General features: G+C 36.1%; 1 long non-coding RNA gene across 1 annotated transcript in view; it reads right to left on the bottom strand.

Annotated features, from left to right (window-relative positions):
• The window catches only part of LOC111813990, a 73,636-nt gene that overhangs the window by 29,941 nt on the left and 28,065 nt on the right, over window positions 1–15,630 (bottom strand). The window contains exon 2 of the long non-coding RNA XR_002819086.1: window positions 12,010–12,163. This is a non-coding gene — a long non-coding RNA (uncharacterized LOC111813990). The remainder of the gene's footprint in view (window positions 1–12,009; window positions 12,164–15,630) is intronic.

Below are 15,630 nucleotides of genomic sequence, written 5' to 3'. Positions count from 1 at the left end.
AAATTTACAATCTATGTTATGTGTACTGTCTTAAATGAAACAAGAAAATAAGGGAAGATATATGAAAAATGAATATGTGTACTTTCTTAAATGAAAATATATATCTTTAATCAATTTTAAAATCCCCAGTCAAATATTGTCCAAATATAGCATTAATTTACATTTGAAATTAATTTGTATATTTTAGTTCTATTTATTCCAGAATGCAGAAGTATTTTTACCTATTTAAAAATTTAGAGAATAAGTAGATGGAAAATTTAATGTGAATCTCTTCTTTTAATTTGATTTTCAGAATACAAAAGTAATTGGAAAAGAAGAAAATCACATTTCATTGTTACAAAAAAACTCAAGAGGAAAACCTCCTGAAAAAGACTGCTTCAGAGGTACACACTGGGCAACAGTGAAAACTGGAAAGATTTTAATTAGATAACTTGCTGGGCTTCAGCAACTTTATTGGTTGGGGCATGTGAACTTCAGTATTAAAGGGTTTCATATTTAGTATGCCTGCATGCATATATATGTATAGATAATTTCTGTGCCTTGTGCTGAGGATTTGAACTGTGTAAAATTACTGTAGGAACTTGTAAATGATGTATGAAATGAGAAATCTTTGCCCACTGGCAGTACATGGATAGAACAGATAGTGATGCGCAATCTCTTCTCTATCATTTGTCATAGTAGGCAGAACATATCAATAAACCTCAGTGCCAAACATGCATACTAAACAATATCTTTTATTACTCTTTTTAAAAGTCCTCCTTCTTTAGTGAAAACCAGTTTATAAATACCACTATGCCCAAGAAAAATATGAGCAACTTCTATTTTAATGAGTTCAATCACACATCCAAAAAATTCAATTCAGAAAATTCTAAATACCACTGTACCTATATGTGCATTCAGTACTGCTAAGTTTCTAGACCTGCTATTAGAAGTAAATTTGTTTATGAGGAGATAGGTAAAGTCTTTATATATAATGATTAGCATATAATTATTTGAAAATGTCTCAGTGTAGAGACACATTTTCACTTTACATCTTGATTTTTTTGAGGGAGGGTCTCATGCAGTCACTAAGTGAGACATGCTGGGCTTGAACTTGACACCTGGAGCAAGGGAGACTTGCCTTACCTTCCCAGAGCACTTGGGTTATAGATGCTCCACCACGCCAGCTGTACACTGATATTTGAAAGGCTTTACATCATGCCTACTATTGACCAGCACCCTTTTCCTGAGCTACTTTTAATCAAAAATTCTTGTGACTGACTCCTCACTCACTGACCGATCCTCAAGCAAGCATTTGATCAACAGTGAAGACTATTAAATATTTAGTCCATTGTTTTGAAAATATATCCTAATCTGGAATAAAATATCAAAGGAAAAAATTGAAAAGGTAATAGGGATAGTCTTCCAGTTAGGAAGCTTGAAAAAGTTGGCAAATTGCCACTGTATGTTCTAACAAGAAGAAAGAACTTGAACAAACTGAAAACTCAACAACCCTTCACCAATTCATTTAAAAAAATGAAATTGCAGAATACACTTCTGCCCCCTAAATTGGAGAGATCAATATGAAAATAGAATTACATCATACAGGAAGAAAAAATCACGAACTGAAATTTCTGAGGGGGACAACGGTTCAGGAGAGGGTAGGGAAGTCTGGACTACAATAGAAGAACTGCTGAAGATTTAGTAAAGAATACTGAAAAATAAAATTTTAGGGTGTTCCCGGTGACTTAGTGACTTTTCTCCAATTGCTGAGACAAAACACCTGATACTCAAAGTTAACGGAGGAAAGATTTACTTAGCTCACAGGTTATAGAAGTTTCACTGCACAATCAGCTGGCTTTAAGGCAAGATGGAACATGTCACAGGGGTAATGGTTCATGACAGGAAGAAGATAAGAAAAGCGACAAGGTGTGTGTAGGGGAAGCAAGACTCTTCATATCCCTTATATTGTATCCAGGCTACCCACCTTACCCTATACTGAACCATTTTTCCCCTCCGAAATTTCAGTACATGATTTTTTGTTCCTGTATGTTGTTATTCTATTTTCATATTGATCTCTCCAGTTTAGGGGGCACTCATACTCTTAATCCTAGTGAGAATTATGGCAAACCAAACAGTGGACTGATTCATTAATCACACACTTTAATCTCAGCACTGCGCACTCTAGATTCAGCCATCTCTGTGTTCTGAAAAGGCCCTAAGACCACATGAGGCTTTGGACAGTCACCAAGACACCATCCAAAATACCAGGAAAAGGAAGTCCCCATATTATTTTCAGTTGTGCCACCTGGGCCTCCACCAAGTTCATAAAATATCATATAAGAATCCCCTTGTAGTTATAGTAACAGGTTCTACAATGACCTGGTGAAATGAAATATTTCTAGTTGGCCCTGCCCTTCTAAAGGCATAGGGTTTACTGAAAGCCAAAAAGAAAAGAAAAAAAGCATATAGATATAGAACATGTATCAGGAAATGATCCACACACAGCAGGAATATTTGAAACTATCATATCAGGAATGTAAAGTGACTATGGATAACATACTAAGAACTTTAATGTATAAAGTAGTCAGCATATCAGAACAGATGGGCAAAGTAAATAAAGACGAAAACCATAAAAAAGCCAAAAATTAATGTTGGATATCAAAAACTCCATCCAAAATTTTCTTTCTGACCTTACTAGCAAAAACAGTGATTGAGGAAATAATCTCTGAGTTTGAGATTATCTCAATGAAACTTTTACTACTAAAATATAGAAAACACAAAATGAAAGATAGCATCCAAGAAATGAGCTCCAAGTATAAAAATTTAGTAGACAAAATGGGAATCATAGAAGAAGAAGCAAATAAAAGGTGTTATGGTTTATATCTAGTTGCTCCCCAAAGCTTCATATAGCCATTGGGGCAGGGTTCTAGGGTTTTTGATTAATTTTTGATCCAATACTGGGATTATGGGTAAGAGTGGTACACCTGCCCTAGTGTGGATAGCCTGAATACAATATAAGGGAAGGATAGAGAGTTGTTAGGTGCTACAGCCACTGCTCCTCCCTTTGCTCTTTGTTATTTTCCAACGCCATGAAAGGCTACCCTCTACCATGTGCCACTCTGCCCTAGAGCCAGCTTAGTATGAACTGAAACCTCTACTAACTTTGAACTAAGTAAGTATTTCCTTCCTTAATTTTGGGTGTCAGCAATAAGAGAAAAGTAACTGAGACAGAATTTGGTACTGGGGAGGTAGGTCAGTAGAATAGCTCTTTCCTGGCAAGGGTGAGGTCCTGAGTTCAATCCCCAGTATCAGAAAGAAAAAAAAAAAAGATTCAGAATTTGGTTCTGAGAAGTGGGGTTATTGCTTGACCAAAGCTGGCTGTGTGGCTTGCAAGTCTTTGGGAATGGCTTTTGGGAAGATATAAGAAGGGCTTGGAGATGTCACCTACAAGAGAAGCACTGAAATTCCTTCAGCTGTTCTGTATGGGAAATGCTAGTCAGAGCTCAGAAGACCAGACGACGGATAAAAAATCTTGCCTATGAAGTCCAGGTTTCAACTAGGAAGAAGAACTTCATTGGATGTTGGACTCCAGATAATGTGTGTTATAGCTTGGCAGAAAGTTTGTCTGCATTATGCTTGTGCCCAGAGACTTTGCCTGAGACTGAGATTACACATGGCAGACTAATTAATCTCACAAAAGAAATGTCAAGGTAGTCAAATATTGAGGCAGTGGCATTGCTATTGTTTGGGGGCTTTACTCAGATTTTTGTTAAGAATCAAGAGCAAAGAACCCAACAGGATGTTTTAAAATGTGGTGAGTTTGGCCAGAAAGGAAGTGATAGTAAGGCTGTGGACTGCAGAGATGGAGCTGGGAGGATCTCTATTGCCAAGAGATAGTGGTAGAATAGAAAAGGTGACCTGTGAGCAACATAGAAGCAGCAAAGTCTCCACCCTTTGCAGCCTCAAAACTGCAAAAGTGAAAGACTCTGCTTTGAGGAGAAAGCCACAGTTTGCCATGTTCCAGAAGAGCGGTGTTAGAGAGAATTTGTTCCTTGGAATGTGGTGCAGAGTCCTCAGCAATCCAGGCATTTGATCCCCACAGCCAATAGAGAAGAAAACCTGCTACTGCTCCATCTAGCAGCGGACATTGGCATCATCCATGTAGCGTTGGTTTTAGGTACATGCAGAATGCAAAGACTGGGGTTGGTGGCGCGCACCGGTAATCCCAGCTCTTGGGAGGCTGTACACAGGCTGATCACTACGAGTCTGGTCTAGTAGTGAGACCCTGAACATCCTGTAGACCCTTCCCTCCCCCCCCAAAAAAAAATACAGAATGCAAGAGTTCTGAGGTTAAGAAGGATTCCACCTAGATTTCAGAAGGCCTGGCAGGCCAGGCAATGTGCCCCCAGGAGGGCAGTGTGTGAAGCTGTGAGGAAGAAGCCTAACATGCAGTGGAAACTGAGGTTTGGATAAGACAGGAGCATGGATCATCTAAGAAAATCTGCAAGGATTGAACAAAGCAGGCCTTCAGAGAAGCAATGGGAGTTACCACCAAAAGTGCCGTAGAGGTGGAGCCACACGGAGCTAACAATTCATCACAGAATGTTTTGGATATTTTACATGGCACAACAGGACTTAAGGTTTGTCTTTCTGGATGTTTTACTTACTTTGGTCCCAATGCTTTGTGTCCTGCTATTTGTACCTTTTGGAATAGTAAAATTTTTTTGCCATTGAATGTTAGAAGTGTTTAACTTTTCATTTGTTCAGCAGCTCACAGCTAAGAGTTTGCCTTAGATCTTGGAGGAGACTCAGGACTTTCACTTCTCAGTGACACTGAAACTGTTAGGACTTTGGCAACTTTTAGAGATGGACTAAAATGCCTTTTGTATAAAGGGATGTGCATGAGTCTCTAGGGGGACAAGGGAGGAATGCTATGGTTTGTGTCTAGCCATCCCCTCAAAACCTCATGCAGTCACTGGGACAGGCTTCCAGAGTTTGTGATTAATACATGGTCCAATGCTGGCATTTTGAGTGTGGGTGCTACATCCGCCCTGGGGCAGATAGCCTGAATTCAATATAGGGGAGGTAGAGAGGCTTGCTAGCTGCCACGGCCACTGCTCCTGCCATTGCTCTTTGCCATTTCCCACAACCACGAGCTGCTCCCCCTCTGCCATGTACCACCTGCCTTAGAGCCAGCCAAGTACAGACTGAAACCTCCACTAACTGTGAGCTACATAAAACATTCTTTCCTTATTATTTGGTGTCAGGTATTTTCCCAGCAACAAGAGAAGAGTAACTGAGACAGAAACTCAGTGTTAAGGTTTGTGTCTAGTTGTGTTCCTAACAGCTCCTGCAGTGGGGAGGACTTCTAGAGTTTGTGATTAACTCATGATCCACTGCGAATGTAGATCTGAGTACTAGTCCCAGCCCTTGAGTACTAATCCCAGTATTTTTGTCTCAGCAATGGCAGAAAAGTAACCAAGACAAAAGGTATACATGAGACAGAATGTCTAAAAATTTCCCAAAATTCATATCAGACATAAAACCACAGAACCAGGACACTCACAGGTGACCAAGCATTTTCGAATTACAGAAAATCACATGTAAAGTGAAAGCAGCTGGAGGTCAAAAAAATCTATCTTACAAATAGAGGAGAAAAGACAAAGAATGACTCCTCAGAAGGAGTGTGAATAAAGTCAAGTGAACATTTGATGTGTTGAGAGGATTAAAATTACCCTTCAAAAGTAAAGCCCAGATAAAGCTTTTCTTAGACAAAAATTGACTTGTCCACAGAAAACAATTTGAGGTTCTTTAAAGAGAGCTTTCTTTAGAAAGGATGTAAGTCAGAAACTTGAGTCTACATAAGCAAAGGGAACACTGAAAAGGGAAAAGTTAAGCTAATATAAAACGTTGATTTTACTTATGTTTTCTAATTCTGTGACCCAATAAATAATGAATGTAACAATATGCTCAATTATGTATGTGTATGTACATATATGCTTACAAATGTGAAATGTATGAGAAGAATGATATAGAGGAAAAGAAGAAGGGTTGTCATTTTATGTTGCTCAAAAATCAGTATAGTGTTATTTGAAAGTGAACTTTAATCGGTTACACATAAATATAAAAACTAGATCAACTTGGGCCACAGACATAGCTCAGTGGCTTAAATTCCTGCCTGGCAAGTGCAAGGTCCTGAGTTCAATCCCCAGTACTACAATATAAATTAATTAATTAATTAATTAATCAATTAATTAAAACTAGAGCAACATGTACACAACCATGTTATAGTAAGAAATAAGATCAAGTGGAATTTTATAAAATACTTAATTAGGATTATTAAAGTCAGAAAAAGTAAAAGGTAAAAACAGAAACAATGAATGGGTAAAATTAGAAAAGAGCAATGATAACAAGAGTATCAAGATATGATGACTATTAAGCCAACTATATTAATAATCACTTCAGCAATCTGGAGTCTACATGTACTATTCAAAATACAGAGATTGTCTACAGAAAAATAGGATAGAAAAGTTGAAGGGGAAGGGACCTGGAAAGAACGGGGAAAGAAAAAAAGACAGGGCAATAGGGAAGGGGGCTATGAGCAAATAACACTACTTTCATGATGAAAATGTTACAAGGAAGCACATAATACTGTTCAAATAATATACACCAATGAGAGTAGTAAACATAGATTGTCAAAGGGGATCAAAAAAGAGCTAACTGCATGTCTATAAGAAGCCCAATTTAACTGTAAAAATACAAATTAGCCCAATTTAACTGTAAAAATACAAATTAGATGAAAATAAATAAAGATATATTATGTTAACACTAATCAATAGAAATAAAAGTAGGCATATTAATTTGAGTCAAACAGGCATGACAGCAAATAATTTTATGAAGGATCAGGAAAGTAAATGTTAGTAAAATGATTGGTTCTTGAAGAAGAGATATAAATTTTAACCTATATGCACCTAACAGCAGAGCATCAAAATAAATGAAGCAATACTGATGGAACCACAAGATAAATATAAGAATCCATTACTATGCTTGGGGACTTTAGTGTATCATTTTTTTAGAAATGGGCAGATTCAACAGGTATGAGCATAAATGAGCTCAACACCATCAGTCAATTGGAAGTAATGAGCATTTGTAGACTAACCCAACAATAGTAGAATATATATATATATATATATATATATATATATTCACTTCAAGTGCACATAGGGAGCATTCAGTGATATACAGCACATTCTGAACCATAAAACACCATAAGAAATTTAAGAGCATAGAAAGTAAACAATGTCTATATTCATGTCAATATGGAATTAAACAGTAAAGCCCTAGCAAAGACACAGCTCTGAAATTCCAAAATATTTGGTGATATTCTCCAAATTCACTTCCAACTATTCACTTCTAGGTAAGAACAAGATCAAAATAAAACTCAAATGAAATGCTTTTAAAAAAATAGGAACTAAATGAAAACTTTTTTTTTTTTTTTTGTATTTAAGGGAAAGGTCTACTGAGTGTTCAGGGTCTCACTACTAGGTCAGACTCATAGTGATCTGCCTGTTTACTCCCTCCCAAGAGCTGGGATTATAGGTGCACGACACCACACAAAGTCTCAATTGCCATCTCAACGTGCCCCAGGGCTGGCACCAATACAGCAGGCCCAGGGATCGAACCCCCAGCCCCTGCACCTGCTTGCAGGCACTTTAATCCACTGAGTTATTTGGCCCTGAAAACCTTTTAAAAAGCAACTTATCAAAAGTTGTGGGACACAGTGACAACATTGTCATGAGAAAATTTGGAGCATTTCATACTTATATTCTATTTTTCTTTTTAAAATTTGTTTAAAATGCATGTATTCTAAAAGAATAAGATATGTAATCATAATAAACTTCAAGCAACTAGAAAAAGAAATACAAATTAAGTCCAAAATAAGTAGAGGAAATAAATAATAAATTAAAGCAGGAGTCAATAAAATTGAAAATATGAAATCAATATAGAAAAATCGGGCTAGGGAGATAGCTCCAAGGCCTAAGTACCTGCCTGACAAGCACAAGGTGCCAAGTTCAATTGCTGGTGTAAATAAATAAATAAATAAATTCAACAAAAGCAAAAGTTACTTCTTTGAAAATATCAGTAAAATGTAGAAGTTTCTGCCTAGTATAAGAGAGAAAGGGAATAACAAAATTTACAACTATCATAAATAAAAGCAGAAGTATTGCTACAAAAGTTCATAGACAGGGAAAAGCTAATGAAGAAATACTGCAAACAGCTGTATGTCCGTATCTGATGACTTCAGTAAAATGAGCCAATTCCTTGAAAGATGAAATCTGTCAACACCCACATCAAAAGAAATTGATAATATACCTAGACCTATTAAACCATCTGAATCCACAACAGTGGTGTGGGCAGGATGCCTGCATACAACATGAGGGAGGAAGAGGCTTTCTCTCCCCACCCCTTTTGCTCTTGCTGCTTCGCTGTCTTCTGCCCACTTGGGCTGTTACCCCTGTGCCATATTATCCTGCCTTGGAACCAGCTGAGTGTGGGCTGAAACTTCCACAAATTGTGAGCTACATAAACCTTTATTCCTTAATTCTTGGGAACAGGTATTTTGCCTCTGTTCCCTCAGGAATGAGAGAAAAGTAACCAAGATATCTACCAAACACTTAAGGAAGAAATTATACCAGTTCTCTCCAATCTTGTTTAGATGATTAAAATAGAGTGAGGCCAGCATTAACCTAGTACCAAATGCTGAGTATACCAAGTACAAACATACATGTCTCATGAACATGCTTACAGAATTATTTCAAAATATCAGCAAATTGAATTAATGTTATGTGGAAAGAATTACATGCCATAGGGCCTGGGATATAGGTCAGCAGCCCAAGTGCATGCCTGGTAATCAAAGGTCCTGAGTTTCATTCCTGGTGCCAAAATAAATAAGAATTGTATGCTGTGACCCAGTGAGATGTATCTGTACACTGATTGGATCTTCAGAATGACATAGCCCATTACAGCAGCAAAAGAAAAATTACAGATACACGTTAATGAATATTTTTCAAAAGAATTTGATAAATTTTGTAATTCTATAAAAACACCTCTTTGCAACCCTGGAGCAGAGCTGGACCTTCCTCAACTTGATAAAGAATATCTACAAAAATAGAGTACACTTTAAACAACACAATTAATGGTGGGAAAGTAGAAATTTCCTGATAAAATCAAAATCAAGCAATGGATACTTTTGTCCCTTGTGGCTTTTCAACATGGTAATAGAATTCTGCCCAATGCAATAAGACAAAAAAAAAGAAAGAAAAGAGACAAATATAAATTAAAAATAAATAATGAAACTGTCTTAATTCATTGCTGCCATGATCATTTGCAAAAATTTGCAAATTTCTTTGCAAAATTCTTGCAAATTTCTCTGTCCATAGATAGTGTTATAGTTCATATCTAGATATACCAATGATCTAGTGTTCTCAGACGCAGGGCATTGAGAAGGTGACTGGATTATGGGATGCATAGCTGACTGGCTTATGGGAGGTGAGATCTGCTAGGAAGACACTCTATATTGGGAATGTGACCCAGATGGATGCATCTCGCGTCCCAGCTCAGTGGTTGGCTCTCTGCTTCTGAGTCACCAGTGTATGAGAAGCTTTTCCTCTACCATGCTGTCCTGCCTTGCAGCCAACCAAACATGGGCTGAAGCTGAGAACCAGGATAAATTTCCCTCTTAGGTTGTGGGAGACCCAGTGATGAGAAAGCAGCTAAGACAGAAAGACGTGCTGTAAAGTTGCCATTTTTCCCAGTTTAATGTGTAAATTCAGTGCAGTTCGAATTATATCCATGCAACTTATTTTGTGGCCAGCAACAAAGTTTATATGAAGAGACAAAAGAACCTGAAGAACCAACACAATATTGAATAAGTGCAAGAATAGTGCCTGTCCTGATGTCAAAGTTTACTATGAAGTTACAGTAATCAACGCAGTATGGCACTGTCAAAACAATAGACAAACATACATGAAACAATACAGAGACCAGAAATACATCCATGTAAATAAAATAGTATAATTACATATGTATAATATAATACATTCATGTAATTATAGTCAGCAAATCTTCGACAAAGGAAGAAGAGTAGCATAACAGAATTATATAGCACTTTGTACAAGTGGTTTAGGAAGTACTGGATAGCTCCAAGAAGAAAAAGTAGTCAACTCCTTTACATCGTTTACAGAAGTTTAATTCAAAATGAACAACAGATCTAAGTGCAAAAAAAGCATTGGTTTGATAATGATTATAGGTATAACATCAAAGTCATAGACCAGAAAAGAAATAGTTGAGAAACTAAACATCATTATAAACAAAAAAGTGCTTTTCCATGAAAGACTCTGCTAAGAAAATGAAAAAAAAGTTACAGAATAAGGGAAAATGTTTGAAAAATAACACATCTCATAAAAGATAGTTATAAAAAATATACAGAGATCCTTTAAAACTCAACAATTTTAGTATATGTGCTGCTCAAGCAAGCATTTAAAACTAAAGAGTAAGTAATGATAACCCAACTAAAATTTGGGCTGAAGATCTGAATAAAAACATAACAAAAATGTGGACAAGCCTCGTAAATTAAATAAAATGAAGTTCAACATATCCCACTAGATAATTAAAAATTAAATCTAGAATTTTATGCTATTCTGTACCTAGGAGAATGGACATAATTCAGCATATTGATAGTAAGTCCTGATGTGAATATAGAGTACCACAACCACTGTCAGATGCAAAATGTCCCTTGGAAAGATAGTTTGGACATTTCTCATAAAACTAAGAAAGTTTTATCATACTGTTAAATAATCATGCTCTCTGGTACTAACCCAAAAGAACGGAAAAACTACACACACACACACACACACACACACACACACAAATACACACAAATACACAGATATTTATAGCAGCTTTATTCATCATAGCCAATATTTGGCAGCAAACAAAACACTCTTTCACAAGTGAATATATAAATCAACCAATACACATCTAAATAATGAAATATTATTCAGCACTAAGAAATGAGTTCAAACAATGAGAAGACATAGAGCACTTTTTTAAAATTTTATTTTAAAAACCAAAGAATTTTAAACCTATACTACTAAGTGAAATTAAATGAAATATCCTACATGTTTTTAATTTCCAACATCCTGGAAAGAACAAAACTGTGGAAATAGTGAAGAGATCTATTGATGCCATTACAAGGAAGTGGGAAAGATCAGACAGAGAAGACGTTTAGGGCAGTAAAACTACTCTGTATTATGCTATAATAGTGAATGTATATGTTTATAAATTTGTTCAAACCCATACGATGCACACCAAAAGTGAACCCTAACGTAAAGTATGGATTTGAGGTGACAATGATGTGTCAATGTAGGTTTATTAATTATAACAAATGTGTGGCTTGGAGGAGGATGTTCAAATTGGGAACAGAGACGCCTGAGTGTGGGAAGACTGTATGGGGGGAAGTATTTCTTGTTATACCTTTTACTCAGTTTGCTATGAAACTAAATCTATTCTAAAGAAAAAAATATCTTATAAAAGAAAACCTTGACGAGTTGGCACATATTTCTGATGATATAATTTGAATTTAGAAATTAAAATAAGCATAGTACCTATAAATCTAGGCTATGTCTATATAGAAAGTAAGAATATGACCAAGTGAGTTCAAAAAACAATGAAAATGTAGACCAAACATGATTTTGGTCTTCAAGAGGTTGACAGCTTCCTAATGCAGAGCTCAAAATACCAGAAGTGTTGTTTTTGCAGTGACACCTAAATTTTACTTTTTAAGTACACAGAAGGCAATTTAAATATCCATGCAAATGCATCTTTCTCAAACACGAAGGTGTTCATTCTCAAATATGAATGTGCTGTGGCTTCGGACAAAAATAAGAATATGTTCTCATGTTTGACATTTTTAAAGTATGGCATTTACATTTATTTTAGAAATGTATAAAACAAATATTTTCTTACCAATTGAGTTCATCTCTTCTTTGAATCACATTTTTCTTTTGCTTGTCAGTGTTGAAACTGATATACCTGATGCTATTTCCCATCAATAGACTGCATAGATGAATGTATTGAGTTTGCTCATAAGTCTCATAAAATTCATAGTATCATTGTATTTCTGCTGAAAAGGAAAAAACACATAAGACAAAACAACATGTGCTTTCGACTTTCCATCTATGATGTAAATATAGTTCCACTGCAAAACCATAAACAGTAAATATAAAGTACCGTCAATGTTAAAATTGAAATGACTTTACAGTTCCATAATATTTAGAATCTACCTGTACATTTTGATACTACCTGTAAGGTTAATAACAGAAAGACTTTACAGGAGCCTGTTTCATGCCATTTTTTTCTTCCTTCCATTATACTTGGCCAATTTTAGCTCGTGATGATTTTGTCACTGGAGCACGACTATCCACTAAATTCTTCATCACTTGTCCCAGCTTTCTTACTCTCATTAGTTTATACAAAGGTCTTCAGTTCTGTTATTCTCCTTTTCTCTATGTCTATCTGTCTGTCTGTCCATGTTTAAACTATGGGACCAGTATATTAGCAACTGCTTGCTCTACAGTTCCCTTTTTCATTGTATTTTCATTTTTCAGTGTTGCTGACTAACCCCATAAAAGCTAAGAGAAATCTGAGAGCAACAGCTAAGTGGACAATTAAAGAGCACTTGCTTGTATCTGTAAGTCAGATCATTATCTCTGGCATCTGTAATGGAGACGCTAAGTCAGGCAAACACATTATTTTGTTTCCCACTACAGAGAAAACACCTACCCACACTCACTCCTGGACTGATTTGCATCCAAAAAATGGGGAATTTTTCAAGGCAAGGAAAAGAGAGCCCAGAATTTGTGGGTTAAAGCAATCAGTAATGATTGTCTTTGCTATTTAGTAGAGGTTTAATTATTCAAAATGATTGTGAGAGTTACTTCGGAAATTGTTTTCTGTATGTGTTGGTGTAATGAAATCTACACAGGACTCGATTCAGTTAATAGCACATTCGCATGGCCATCCATGAGGCAGTATTCACATAGATTTCAGCTGGTTCCATCCTGTTGAGATATAGTATCCAATACAATGTAAATGATGAAAGCATTAGGAAAAATGCAGCATAATTTTTAACCAAAAATTCTAATAATAATTATCTCAGTAAAAGAACTGCTGTTGAAATTTGGTAAACTAGGACAAACATCTGTGTGATTCTTTGTTCATGAAAGGTTTGTGTCTGTTTTCCTCTCCTGTTTTTGTCCCATTTTCTTCTGGGAGCTCTATTTCAAACTAATGATTTTTCTGTTACTTCATAGAAATATTTCCTCACTTATTATCTAAACTCAACATCAAAATGAGTATATCAGAAGAGCTCCATTTGCTAAAGGTGAATATAATGACACAGCTTGCCTCCTTCTTCCTACACGGTATACTTTCGTACAGAAGAATTGCACTTTTCTTAAATTTATTTATTCATAATTTCTAAAAAGGGAATGCAGAGCCTTTGCTTTTTAGTAAAATTCTTTGAATCTTGAAAATTCAGGTTTTGGCAAACACAGTCCCTTTTGGCAGAAAATAGTCAAGGGTTCCATGGCACATTGTTTATGATCCACAATTTTTTAAATATTCCTGCCCAAAAATTAAATTTATCATACCTGAATTTTGTTAAACTTGAAGCTAATCATTTCAGTCTATCAATAAAGATGCTACCAGGTTTTTTGAAAGGTCACATCTGCTCTATAGACATTATAAAGTTTTCCCATTCTTCCTAAGTACTGATATCATGAAACTAGAGAGAAAATTATAATGTAGACTTTTCTTAGGCACTTTGACTGATGGAAGATTTTTTTCACTCTGAATAGGTAGGATGACAAATCGGGTAACATAAGTCTTTTGAAATAATAGTATCCACATGGTTTTAAAGATTTATTAATTCATTAGTAAAGTTATGGTTTGTTTCAATGGTGCACCGTTTCCCTGTCTTTTGATTTGATTTGTCTAGTAGCTCTTGCATAAAGTAAGAGTTCGAAGTTTCAGTTTGTGGATATGTAGTAGTAAAAGATCTTCCTCTAAATTGTAATCATTTTGACCAAAATCTTTGGCTATCAACACTAAGAAAAAAAAGTCACATTGCCTACATTAGTATTAACACTGATTTTAAGAGACTGCTTCTAGAAATCTAGCTTCCCATGGCAGTCATTTTTATAAGCCTTCAAATAATAATAAAATCTTTATGTTCATTCTTGACAAACATGTCAGAATCAAAGTTCAAATTGGGTGAATAAACAAATAGATAAACAGAAAAATGAAGTAACAGACTACTAGCAGTGCTGTGGGGAGTAAGAGCAGACATCCAAATTATTTTTAGGTACTGACCACAGGAAGTACACAATTTCACCCCAAGCTCCCCTTGCAAGCCAGTTGAGAGTACCAGCAAGGATCCAATGAGGGGCTGCAGGTTCTAGAATTAAACAGGACTGTGGATATCATCTAGATATCATCTAGACAGAAAACTTCATGTTTTGATGGATATTTGGAACAAGAATCTTAGAAAAATTAGGTGTCAATGTAGAATAATATGTACTTTCCAGACTTATTCTGATGAATAAATGAAATATTTGCAACAGACACAAACCATGCTTGGCACAAAGTATGTATGTTGCACAATGGAGGGTGAATGATGTAGAGAAAGCCACTGACAGTCGTGCTTCTGAGAAAATGTACTGAGATGTAGATTGGGCCTAAGATACAAAGAACTAGATATCAGACATCTTAACAGTGTTAAAAGGAATACTAGGAACTGAGTCATGAGCTGGCACTATGGGTCAAATGTGAGTTCCTGTTGTACAAATCACACAAAACTGCAGCAAGGAAAACATTTTCTGCAACGACCCTAAACAGTTATCTCCACAGTCACTGATTCTTCATGATTCTTTATGATTATTTATGAATCAGACCAGACTTTTTAAAAAATTTATCTGTAGCCTAGATGTTAATTATGTCTTTGTATTCAACATCCTTCTTTCAAAATTGAGATTTCGAGATTTCAAAGTTGAATCTCAGGTGTGAAGAAATCATGAAGAACAGCTTTGAAGTTTAATGCCTTCCTTCAAGGTGCTTATTAATCTAAGGAAGTTAAATTAGGTTAAATTCTTGGGGTCGGCAAGATAGTTCAGCGGACTAACGCTCCTGCTTAGGCAAGCGCGGGGACCATGGTTCTATCCCTGGCACCACAGAACCTGCCAGCTCCACCCCCAGGGCAGGCTGGGCTGGCCAGAGTGGGGGCGTAGTGGCCCACACCTGTAATCCCAGAGCTGGGATGGCTGAAACCAGGAGGATCACCATGAGTCAGAACTGCATAGTGAGACTTTGCGACAACAAAATACATTTTTTTTTAAAAAAGAAAAGGATAAAATCTTAACATTTTGGAGAAGGGTCTCACAAACTGTGGAATGACAGAACATTATCTGTAACTATGAAAACACAGGGAAGGTAAGTAGAGCATATTTCTGAGGGAAGGGAGAAATCAGGTGAGTTGAGAATTATGTTTCCTTCAACCCTTCCTGGGGAATTATCAAAAAATTCGGTAAG

The sequence above is a fragment of the Octodon degus genome, unplaced genomic scaffold (assembly GCF_000260255.1).
Source record: "Octodon degus isolate 3935 unplaced genomic scaffold, OctDeg1.0 scaffold00252, whole genome shotgun sequence".
Lineage (NCBI taxonomy): Eukaryota > Metazoa > Chordata > Mammalia > Rodentia > Octodontidae > Octodon > Octodon degus.
The sequence above is the reverse complement of the archived record's forward strand: the minus strand, read 5'-3'. Positions and strand labels throughout refer to the sequence as shown.